Raw genomic sequence first — 12,758 nt, 5'->3', positions numbered from 1 at the left:
TTGAGTCAAAAATTGGTAAACGAACTTAATTGAACTCGAGCTCGAATAGCTCGATTATATCTTGAGCTTAAAAGTAAATGTTTGATCGAGCTGAGCTCGAGCTTAAGCTTGGAAGTATTCAAGCTCCACTCAACTCAATTACACCCTAGCCATTGGTAATATTAATCTTTCAGGTCGTATTGTTTATAATTAACATTTCTAAAATAAATTACCTAAAAAATTAGTTCAAATAATTTAATTTGTTAAAAAAAATTTTAATGATATATTTATATTAAGGTTAAAATATGTTATAAGTATTTGTATTTTTCATAAATTTGGAATTTAGTTTATGTATTTTTATTTTAAGTAATTTAATATTTCTATTTTTTAAATTTAAAAATACAAGTCTAATTGTTAAAATTATGTTGTTAAATTCAAGTTCATTACAACATCATTTTTTTTTATGTACATGGCTACTAAGTATGTATATTTTTTAATTTCAAATTGTCACACTAAAAAATAACAAAAAAGTAATAGTATTAACAATTGAACCTGAATTTTGAAATTTAAAAAATGACATTTCAATCTTAGATTCTTGATTGAAGGAAATTTTTAGATTGTTGGAGTCTTTCGTTGATGTTAAGATTGAGTGGGTCGCTCGTTCGAGCAATAGAATGGTTGATAGTCTTTGTAAACTTGCTATTAACAAACGTTGTACCTTTCTTTTTAACATGGAGTATCCGAGCGATATCCATGGGCTCGTACACTTGTTGATGCTTGTTAATTTAAGGTAGCGGCCTTTGGACCCATTTTTGATAAAATAAAATCAAAAGTAAATAGATCAAAATTTTTAAAATGAAAATATAAAGAATAAATTTTAAGTTATATAGAATAATTTTTTTAAAATTTTTATTAAAAGTTTTTAGTGTATACCGACAAAAATAATTTAGTGTAAATTTTATTTTAAGTCCAACAATAAATAATGCAATTTACCGTAAAAATTTTCTAAAAATAATGTGATTTCAAAGGTTCATCTTGTTTGAAGGATGAGACCCTAATTTATATGGTTCCAATAGTGAGGGCCGAAAAGAAGAGGCAAAACGGCAATTGATTAGATTGGTCATTGGATTAGCTTCGCCAACTTATCTACATTTATTGTACCTTTCGATAAATATTAAAACTATGCATAAAATTTTAATTTAACGTGTAGTTTGATGAATAACATTTGATTTTGTATAATTATATATATTAAGTTTTTATTTTAGTTCAAATTTATATATAAAATTTTTATTTTGATTCAATTATGTACATTTAATGAATTGAATATATTAATTATTTTTTTATTGGATAAGTATAATTATTTGTATTTGTAATATGTGAACTTAAAAATATATTATATCGATAATGTTGTGTGTTATTTATGAAAATTGAATCAAATCAAATCAAAGTGTCATGTATAATATTACACGAATAGTTTTAAGATTTATTCCTTTCAAGTTTTTATTTTCAAAAATAATATTTAATGTATTTGATAGATTTTAAGAAATAAACAAAAACTTGAATTTTAAAGGTTAAAAATACAAACTTGAGTACTTAATTATTTATATTCAATATATTCTCAATACAAATAAACAATTTATCTATATTATTTATGAACCTTTTTATTGAGCTGGTGTCACCCATCAACCGGGTCTCAACTCAATTAAGAAAATGTTGGAAAAAAATGGATATTTTGAAAGTTTTAAGGCATATTCTGGATTAGTAAAGGTGGAGATTTGAATAAAAAAACTATGGTTTTATATTCTACTCTATGAGATATTTTCAATGGTATATCATATGCTCAAAATGATTGAGTGATAAATGAGAAATTGATGCTCAAAGTAAGCCACTTCTAAATTATGTTGAGGAAAATGGAAAGCCTAGTCCTACATTGGTTAGATATCAATAGTGGAATATTCTTATATATGTGAACTAACTTGATAGTTATTGAATGATTAAACTAATATTTTTCTTTGTGCACAGGGGGTGCAAATTCAAACTTGTTAGGGTTGGGGGTGTAATTGTATGGAATATCTAAATTGATCAGGCTTTGTGGATATTTTAACCCAATCTGTATCCTTAATTTTCCTTGCCTTAGCAAAGCTTATCTTTTTGGAATCCAAAGGACTTAATGCCTTTAAGTAAGGTTTAAATGTCTCCTTGATGCACAGGCACATTTTGGCTCCATCAGTCAAATATTTCCAAAAATTTCCTCTCTTGAATTTATTTTAAAAACCTAATAGTCTGACAGGAAAGATACACACTGAATTTTCCAATTTTTTTGAGATATATTTTCCTTGCATATTATTCAATCTATTTTCTGGTGATAGACGAAGGCAATGCCACTGTTCATTAATCATTGCAGTTGTGCTACTGCCATACTCATCTTGTTGTTGTATCCTAGGAGACAGCCGACCGACATTTCTCCAGCACCAAAGGAACGGTCGAATTTGTCTTAAGGAGAGTGTCTAAACAGGCCCCAACTACCAATATAATATTTCAATTTAATTTTGTTTTCTATTCTCCAATTATATATGTATGATATTATTCTTGTTCGATCTAGTGATTAATATAAAAATTTTACATTATTGTTATTTTACTAACGCTTTTACAACATAAAATTACTTTAATGCTCCTTCATATTTAAAATAATTTATATTTTTATTCTAAGTTTATATTTTATCATGTGTTAATCATATTTACATTTATTTTAATTTAAAAGTTCGCAACCTACACATATTTTTATTTTCAATAATTTTTTTCTACAATAATTTAATTTTAATTATAATCACGTATGATTTATAATTGATTTGTACTGAACTCTTTAATAAATAAAAAAGTTAATTGCACAATATATCCATAAACTATGATAGTGATTCTGAATTAGTTCATAAATTTTATATCATTTTAATTACACTTTTAAATTATTGAAGTTATATCAATTAGGTCCTTATTCTACTAAAATCATTAAATTAGTTGTCAGATGACATATCTGGTCTTACGTGACATAATTTAAAATGAAAACTTTAAGGAAAAAAACTTACAAATCTAGATGTTGTAAAAATTTTGATTTTGAGGTTTTTGAAGTTTTTATAGAAACTTTATCGGCTTTTTTACCTACATCATACAAAAATAAAAAAATAAATACCAAAATGGTATGCCACCCACTTTATTTACAGAAATGGTACTTGTTTTTTTAGTCCAATCATTAGCTGCTAGTAAAAAAAAATTAAGGGTTGAGGGTCTGGGATAGACGGCATTGGTTTATACAGGTATGAAATACAAATACCCATATTTTGGAGAGTTTGGGTGGTGCCTGCTTGATAGATGACACCGATTGAGTGGTGTATTTCTGATAGGCGACACCGATCTGACAATTTAATCGTTCATACAATATTTCAGGGTTTCACAAGTTATGAAGATTATAACCATGGTTTTAGGGGTTGTAAAGACCCAAAATTGTGCTGATTATTAAAAAAAAAAAAGTAAAGATAGGAAAAAGACGGTAAAAAAAAAGAAGAAAGAGGAGGGCTTAGTTTAGTGGAGAAGATAGAAGACAGAAGAGAAAGAAAAGACACAAAAAAAGAGATAGCAGCTTGGTTTTTTAAGGTTTAGTTTTTTTAAAGGAGATAGAAAAGGAAGAAATGGCAGGCACCCCACAACCCATCAATGCTGACTAACGCACCACCCAAACCTAAAAAATATAGGTATTTATATTTCATACCTGTATAAACTAGTGCCGCTTATCCCATACCCCCAACCTTTATTTTTTTTACTGACAAGCTAATGATTGAGCTAAAAAAACAAGGGTGGTGTCACCTCTCTACCATCCTCAATATACCATTTCTGTAAATAATGGGGACGGAATACCATTTTGTCATTTACTTTTTATTTTTGTAATATCTAGATAAAAAAGCTAACTTTGTCATTCACTATTTCTTTTTCAATTTTATTTTATTTTTTAAATTTAGTTACATAAAATTTAACATATTATTTAATGATTAAATTAACTGTTTTAATAACAAAAAAATTAATTAACATAAGTTTAATAGTTTAAAAATATAATTAAAACTCTTAACATTTAGAAAATAAGAATCATCTAATAAAATTAACTTATAAATAAATAAATAAATAGTGATAGTGAGAATAATTGGCAAAGAGGTTAATTTAAGATTCTCGCTTTTTTCTAGTTTGCTTGGGCAGCAAAGCCTTAGGCACTGTGATTAAAGTGGTCCGTCGGTTGAATTCCCAAATCACAAGCCTTATATTATCTATATACCTACATATTAAATGAAGGTCTAACTCCTTAAAACACGTGGCGTACACTCATCAAATTTTTTTATTTGTTTTATGAAAAATGTTAATTTTTAATTCTCATAGGTTTAAATTTGAGATTTGATTTCTAATATAACATAATTTTTATAATTTTATTAATTAATTCAAATATTTAATATTATTAGTTTTTCAATTAAAATATTACATGGTTATATATAATTTGAAAGTGAACTTTTAAATCGATAAAGTTGAGAGATTAAATTCTTAAAATTAAAAGTTGGAAGACTAAATTCTAAATGTATGAAGTGTAGAGCTTAGAGTCATGGTTATTTGAATCGGTTGAATCGACTAGGGTAATAGTTAGGAGAGAGTCATCAGACCGGTTGTCCTTTGAATCAGTAGAACCAAGTTAGAGTTCGGTTGAACTAATTTTTTATTTTTATGTTTTTAATGACTAATTTAATTGAACCATACGAATCAATGGTTTAATTAATTTGATTACTGCTTTAGTTCTAAAAACTTTACTTAAAATATATTTAATCTTCAAGTTTTTAATCTACAATTTAATACAAACAAATAATTAACTCAATGCAAAGCGTGTTCAGACCAACCTCATTATATATAACTACTAATAAATTTTGAAGTTTAAATTATTTTGTGAGTACTTACACCACAGTTGAAGAGTTAATCTATATAACTATAATTATATAAAAGAAAGGTCTAAAGGGCGTTTCTTTTTACACGTGTACCATTTTTTTCTTTTGTTTTACATTATAAAAAATATAAATTTTCACCTTTAGTTGTTATATTAGGTCTAAATTTAAGATTTAATTATTATATTTTTAATTTTTAATATAATTTGGTTTCAATATTTTTATAATATTATTAGTTAGACCAAATAATTAATAGAGTTAATTTTTCAATTAATATATTATATAATTTGCATACATTTTTGAATTTACCTTTTTTTTACACTATAAGTGATGTTCAAATTTTAGTTTTGACCCTTATACTAAGCTAAAACTTGGACTGAATCCATATACTTCAATTTTTGCCATAATTTGTTTCATTTATTTTTATAATGTCATTAGTTAGTCTGAATAGTTAATATTGTTAACTATTTTAATTATGTAACACCATATACCCAATCCAATCACCTGACTCGAGCTATAAGGTATTATGATTGTTAAACGTTACTATAATACAATTATTCAGCATAAATAATCACAATTATATTAAACAACATTAACACAAGTATGATGTGATTTACAATCAAAATTGGGCATTAATTAAGCATACAAGACCTTTAAACCAACTCGGAATCAACTCAAGACTAAATTGAAACTTTCACGAAAATTCAGGTAAAAAGTGCAAATAGGGGCCACACGGCCACGCTATAAGGCTGAGATCATGTGGTCCTAAAACATGGTCGTGTTGCATAACCGTGTGACAAACTGATGCCATGTAATCTTGGGTCACACAACCATGTCGCCAGGCCGTGTAACAAACCGATGTTGTCTGAATGAACATGCACCAAAATCAAACAGACCACATAGTCGGTCCATGCAATCTTGTATGGCACATGGCCGTGTGGCAGACTGTGTCACAGACTGTGTGCACCTAAACATGTTTTCAAAACCAAGTCATTTCACCTATAATTACTTAGATCACAAGCCATGCAATTACCATCTATTATACCTACCTAAAATGCATCAAAACTTACCAAAATATACCAAACAACATCCAACCTAAGTGCCTAACTAATATGCCCTCATTGGCACCACAATTCGAACATTAAAACATAAACCATTCAAGCATAAATAATTTAGCATTTCATATCCAATCCAAACCACAACTATACTTTATTTTCACAAAACTTAAACAATATCAAATAAGGCACTCCAAATTACCTAAACCGTATATGCCCATTCAACCATTCAAAAATGTATTTAGGTACCAAAACTTACCTATGCCATCACACATCACAACCAACCAGCATAACCATTAAAGATTTACATAAAATACATATTTTATATCTCAAATAGCACTAAAAATGACTAAAGTGTTTATAAACATACATAGTCAAGACCCTATTTACATACCACGTATAACTGGGTCAAAATAAACAAATAGCTACCGAAAGATTTGACGGATAGTGCGATCTCCAAAAATGATCCAATCTACAGCTCGAATTGGACAATCTACAAGGAAGAAAAACAAACAAGATAAGCTTACTTAAAGCTTAGTAAGCTCGTAAAATTCAATCACATACTTGTCAATTAAAACATACAATTTAATTTAACATGTAGCAACAATCCTTGCCGTATTTCACATTACCTATCACGCCAAATGATTAGTATTATACACATAACATTGGCAAGATCACAAGATACATGTTTCATATACCATTTCACAACTAATAAATATTTAGCCATTCATGCCATGAATTTCATTTCTCAATAATCCATTAACTGTTTTACCCAAAGAACTATAGTAAATTAACTTTGGATACACAGAAAAATATCTACTCACACGAGCTGATCATCGGGGCGTTAACCAATACACGATGTTGCTTACACAAACTGACCAAAATCTGCAACAAATGCTAGATTACACTATGACGGTTACTATACGCCACATTCCAACTCGCCAGAAGACTATCACGTGGCGGATTACACTAGCCAAACAAATAACTTCATAACTCTATGCCTTAAATTCGGATCCGCCAAACTCGAGGTGTGACAATTGTTGGGACCTCCGATACGCCCTGTGGCGTAACAAAAAAATATCCCGGCGATTCATAGCCAAGGATCTATGTACGAGGAATGAATAAGGTTGAAAATATACCTTCTTTACTGAAAGCGTTGAAAGGATGCTGCTGATTCAGTGTCGATTCCAAGCCACAATGAAAACGTCCCGGCCTCTACGTAGTCCACCCCTTAAAAAATGAACAACCACCTTCTCTTGAACTTTTCAAAGATAATTAAAAATAGTTGTCAGACCTTTTAAATTATTAAGTTGGCAACCTCAGCACACTAAGGGATTTTCTTCCTTTTATCCTCTTTGATATCACATATTAAAAATGAAAACCAGGTTTATTCCCTTATTAATAGAGAAGACAAATTGAAAGTTAGAAAAAAGAATTATATTCTTTCCAAAAGAATATATCATTATTCCCTTATTAATAGAGAAGACAAATGGAAAGTTAGAACAAATTAATTATATTTTTCCAAAAGAATATTAATTTCCATATCTTTTATATTTTGACCGAAATTAATTAATATATTTATTTATATTAATAAATTCGATAAAATATATACAATTAATATTTTGTATGAATCAAATTCATATATTAATTATATTTCTTCCAAAAGAATATTAATTTTCATGTCTCTTATATTTTGACCGAAATTAATTAATACAACTGTTTATATTAATAAATTTGGTAAAATATATAAAATTAATATTTTGTATGAATCAAATTCATATATTAATTATATTCTTTTCAAAATAATATTAATTTCCATGTCTTTTATATTTTGACTGAAATTAATTAATATAACTGTTTATATTAATAAATTCAGTAAAATATATACAATTAATATCTTGTATGAATCAAATTAATATATTAATTTTATCTATGTTCTCTATTTGTGTACAACAATTTTGTACATATAATGTGTTCAATATTTAACTATCAAATTAAATTAATTCAACAATTAATTTAATTCATGTGACTACTCAATACAATACGAAATTTATTTAGATTTTGTTCGTTTCAACTATAGGGTGTGACCCTGTAGGCTCTTGTAATGTTGGTAGTAATAGTAGAACGTTTTTAACATTACAAACAATGAGTGACATCTAGCAATTCATTATTGCCACCCAAGTTAGAAGAAGTCATGATTCGACATAACTTTTCTGTGATAATCTTTTCATGTATTATATCATTTTATCCTTAATATCTAGATTGGACACAAGTCATGAAATAGTCACACTTGTATAGTCCAATATCATATTTCTTGATTTTCTGAGTAGACTATAATAAACAAATAAGTGTGATATCTCATATCAACTTATTCGAGCATGACTATGCATTTCTAGTCTCACTCCATCAAGAGGCCTAAGATATTGCTCACATTATGTAGGAGGGATAAATCCTATCTTGATCAACCATATTCCATTACATGATTATGGTATATCCAACACTAGTCTTTATAGTACAACCTATTACAGTAGAGGTTTTAACTGTATCAAAATATATGACTCATGATGTTGGGACAATGATGATCTAAAGTCTGAGGATCATATACATAGTTATCACTATGAGTAATATTGTGACTATTACATAATAATCCAAGAAACATACTCATAACAGGTCAGTTCAATATGTTGTTCTCTAACGCATACTCATGTATTAATTTTGACATCCCTATGTCAATGACAATTCTTTGTCATCAATCAACTACACATTAGTCTCAATGCATTATTGTTGTCCAAGCCCACAATAATACTTGACTAATAACCTTTTTAAGAATAATCATATTTTCTTAGGACTTTATTACAATCTAGTTTATTTATATACATAAAAAAAGAAACTAAAATAATTATGACAATTGTCTTATATTAATAAATAAGGTAAAACGAGTATGTGATTACAATCATCTCATGATTGATCTTTGGGCATACTCTAACAACAATATGTATGAGAAGGGGTATTTCTACAAAGGAATTCTTCTAAATTCTGCTTATAATTTCCTTCTCATTTACATTGTCTTTCTCAAGTGCTTTGAAGAAGAGAAAGTTAAGGAAAACTCTGCATGCGGCGGTGAATGTGAGACTCGAGTCTGAAAAGTAAAGAATCCAGTAAGTTGGTAAGCTTCTAAGTCTCTATATACTTGTGAATTAGAGGAAAAGAGAAGTAAGGATCCCTAAAAAGTTTTTGTATAATTCGAGGTTTTAAGGTTTGAATACCTTTGGTTTAACCGATATATATGGTTATCATGCTTAGTTTTTAGGATGAATGATGCTCTAGAGTTTGGACAAGTTAAGTTGGCGAGGACGAAGGATTTAAGGTGAGTAACTGTACTCTACTTTTGGGTGATTGATGGACGTTGTGCTGCTTGTGTGTACTACGTCTATGCCTGCTTTGAGATCTGTTTGATTCCTATGGTTGTACATAATTACAGTGAGCGAGCATGTCATGCGTACTTATGGTTGTGTGAATTCATGGAGGTCTGCAAGTATGTTCTGTGTGATAGAACTGTGTATTGATGTATTGAAGTGTGGTGTACTCCTTGTTATAATAGTATTTAGAATGTTATGCGTGAAATGTTTGTTTATAAAATGAGAAGTACGGAGGGAGTTCATTTGACGGGTTAGTTGAAGATAAGAAAAATGAGCAAAATAGATGAATGGTTGGATTGATAGGGGACATAAAGGTGTTTGACAACATCGCAGAACGTATATCTATTGGTCCTTCGAGGCAACACCGTGTAAATGGTATATAGGTTCTTTATGGTGACACTATATAAACGGTATACAAGTCCTACGGGACGACAACTTGAAAGGGATTTACTGATTGTCCGAAATCAAAAGTCCATGGTTAGCCATGACATGATCTAGTGGCAAACAGATATACCTCGTTGCAAAATAGAGTTCTGCAAGATGGAAAACATGAAGCTTGTCAATACATAAAAGGGGAGGTTACTGTATGACTCACGTAGCGAGTAGTTTGACAAGATAATCATGGTGCATCTGAGGACGCGAGTAAGTATGCTAAATAGATGAATCTGCCAAAATGCGAAGGTAAGAGAAACTAGTAGAAGCTTCTTAAACGCGACATACGTAGAAGGAAGAGGTATTTCCTTTGAATTATTTGTAAATATGTATTTGCCATTAAGAGTTCGTCAGAGTTGATGTAGAGCCATCTTGGCTAAGTGTTTACGGAATGGTTCATCAGAATTAGAATTCTAAATGGTAATTGATAAAGAGGTCGCCAAAAAAGTGGAAAGTCCACCAATAACCACTTGAAGGAAATGTCCGTCTGAAATTAACTGATAGGTAAAGTCTGCCAGAGAATTTCAAAGAAAGAGGATGTCCGTCAAGACTTTCTAGTGCAAGTAAGTCCACTTAAAACTATCAAAAGTGAAAGTCTGCCAAAGACAATCTGGGAAAAAATAATGTAAAATAATAAAATTTGGGAAAAAAATACGAACAAAGGGCTGAAATACGAACATGTTGGTGCTGCCTCTGCCATAGGCACCATTGGTGCCTCTGTGGCTGGCCCTCCATTCAGATTTTAACTATTTTTTTGTACCATTTTGGTAAATAAAAAAAGGTTATACTATTTTGGTATTTTTTATTTTTTTAATATTATTTTAGTAGGGCAATTTACCAAAAAAAGCCGTTTTTTTTCAAAATTTACCGAAATGGGCAGATTTTTTGATTATTTACCGGAATGGTCTATTTTCCGGGAAATCGCGTCCACGTCAGCGCGATGTCAGGGTACATGTCAGGACATCGCGTCCACGTCAACGCGACCTGCTGACGTGGACGCGATGTCTTGCCACGTAGTGCGTTCCTAGGGACGTGATTTTGACGTATTTTTCACGTTTGGTTTTTTTGGCTTTTAGGGTTTAGGGTTCAGGCTTTTTAGGCTTTTTAGGTCCCGGAATAAATTATTTCGAGTTGACGTTTCTGGTCAAATTGTATAAAATTGCTTCTACGAAGATGCTATTTGAGAAGAAATTGTGAAATCGCGCCCTCGTGGACGCGATTTTTCTACAGTAGGTCATGTAAGAAATAATTTTTTTTGACGTTTCTGAGTAAATAGTATAAAATCGCTTCTACCAGGATGCTATTTGAGAAGAAATTGTGAAATCGCGCCCTCGTGTACGGGATTTTGCTACAGTAGCAAGTTTGGGCTAAGGCTATAAATTAGGCAGAAAATGTTCTTAGAATGCATAAGTCATAGCAGAAACAATTTAGAGAGGCTAAGAAAGTTAGAGTTTCAAAATGAGTGAACGTATTAGTGCTGTTATTTACTACGATGGTGAGGTTTGCCACACCGAGAATGGTGTTGTTTTTTTGTTGGAGAATACGGTGCGACTGTCATTTAACCAGAACATAGATTTGACAGAACTTCGTAAAAGAATTAAGCGTAAAATCTTCGGAACGACGCCAATGAAAGTTCTGTCAATCACGTATCGATTTTGTTCTTGTGTTAATCCCGTGACATATGACTCGTTCGACATAAAAGGTGCTCGTAGCTTGGAGGCAATGGTGCAGACTCATCTTGCTAGTGGAGCAACTTATATTGAGTTATATGTACAATTTACTTCACCAACTGATGTACTTCCGTCCGGTGTTCGAGATGTATACACGACCCTTGGCCGACACTCGGTTAGCGGGTTACAAAATACAGAACAGCCCATGTTCGGTAGCGGTGTCGAATGCACATCCCCCGCAAGACACTCTGTCGGTGGATGGGACATGTACATCGGTGGCTCGACGTTTGATGCTGGAAATACGTACTGGGGAACTGCATCAAGTTCTAGTGGATGTCAATCTACATCCAATTGGGGACGTTATCAAATACCCAAAACAAGGGATGACGTACCACCTACGACGTCAACCGGTGAGGGGACGTCATATGCTGCAGATGATTGTGGGTTAGAAGATGACTCCGATGCGGATCCACCTCAAGAGCCCGGGCCGGATGGTGCAGAAGTGAGATTATTTTCTAAACTGGAGCCTATTCCAACAGAAGGTGAAGATGCTGAAAGGAGTTCAGATGATGAAGAAAATCCACGATTCGGAGCATACTCACCTCCAGCCCACATGCATAATGTCGATCTGTCAGCAGATGATACGTTAGAGTTTCCAGATCTACCACACTAGTTGCGCGATCGTACAAGTTCGGGGGTAGATTTCGGTGAATTTGAAGTTGGTAATCAGTTTACCAACAAGGATAGTTTTATTGGTGCTTTGAAACAGCATAGCATTAAAAACGACATTAAATCAAAATCTGATAAGTTTGAGGCGAAGTGTGCGGTGCAAGACGGCACATGTTCATGGAAAATCGTCGCCTCGTTAAGGAAAAGGACAGGGTTGTGGGAGATAAAAAAGTATAAAGGTCCACATACATGTGCTGCAGGTACAGGATTGAATTTATCTGAATAATAATTTTATTTTGCAATGTTGCATTATTTAATGTACTCCCTCTATAGGTGTTTCACAAGACTTCAGTGCCGGTGATAATTGCCAATATTCGTAGCCAAATGGGGTACACGCCCTCTTACCGTAAGGCTTGGATAGCTAAGCAAAAGGCGTTGGAAAATATGCATAGTGGGTGGGACACCTCATATAATGAAATATGACAGTGGTGTCAGGTGCTAGAGAGATACATTCCAGGTGCCATCACAGACCTTGAAACGAAACATGCTTACTACAACGGCCAATTG

This window comes from Gossypium hirsutum, chromosome D08 (genome assembly GCF_007990345.1).
Source record: "Gossypium hirsutum isolate 1008001.06 chromosome D08, Gossypium_hirsutum_v2.1, whole genome shotgun sequence".
NCBI classification, from domain to species: domain Eukaryota; kingdom Viridiplantae; phylum Streptophyta; class Magnoliopsida; order Malvales; family Malvaceae; genus Gossypium; species Gossypium hirsutum.
This window is presented reverse-complemented; position numbering follows the sequence as displayed.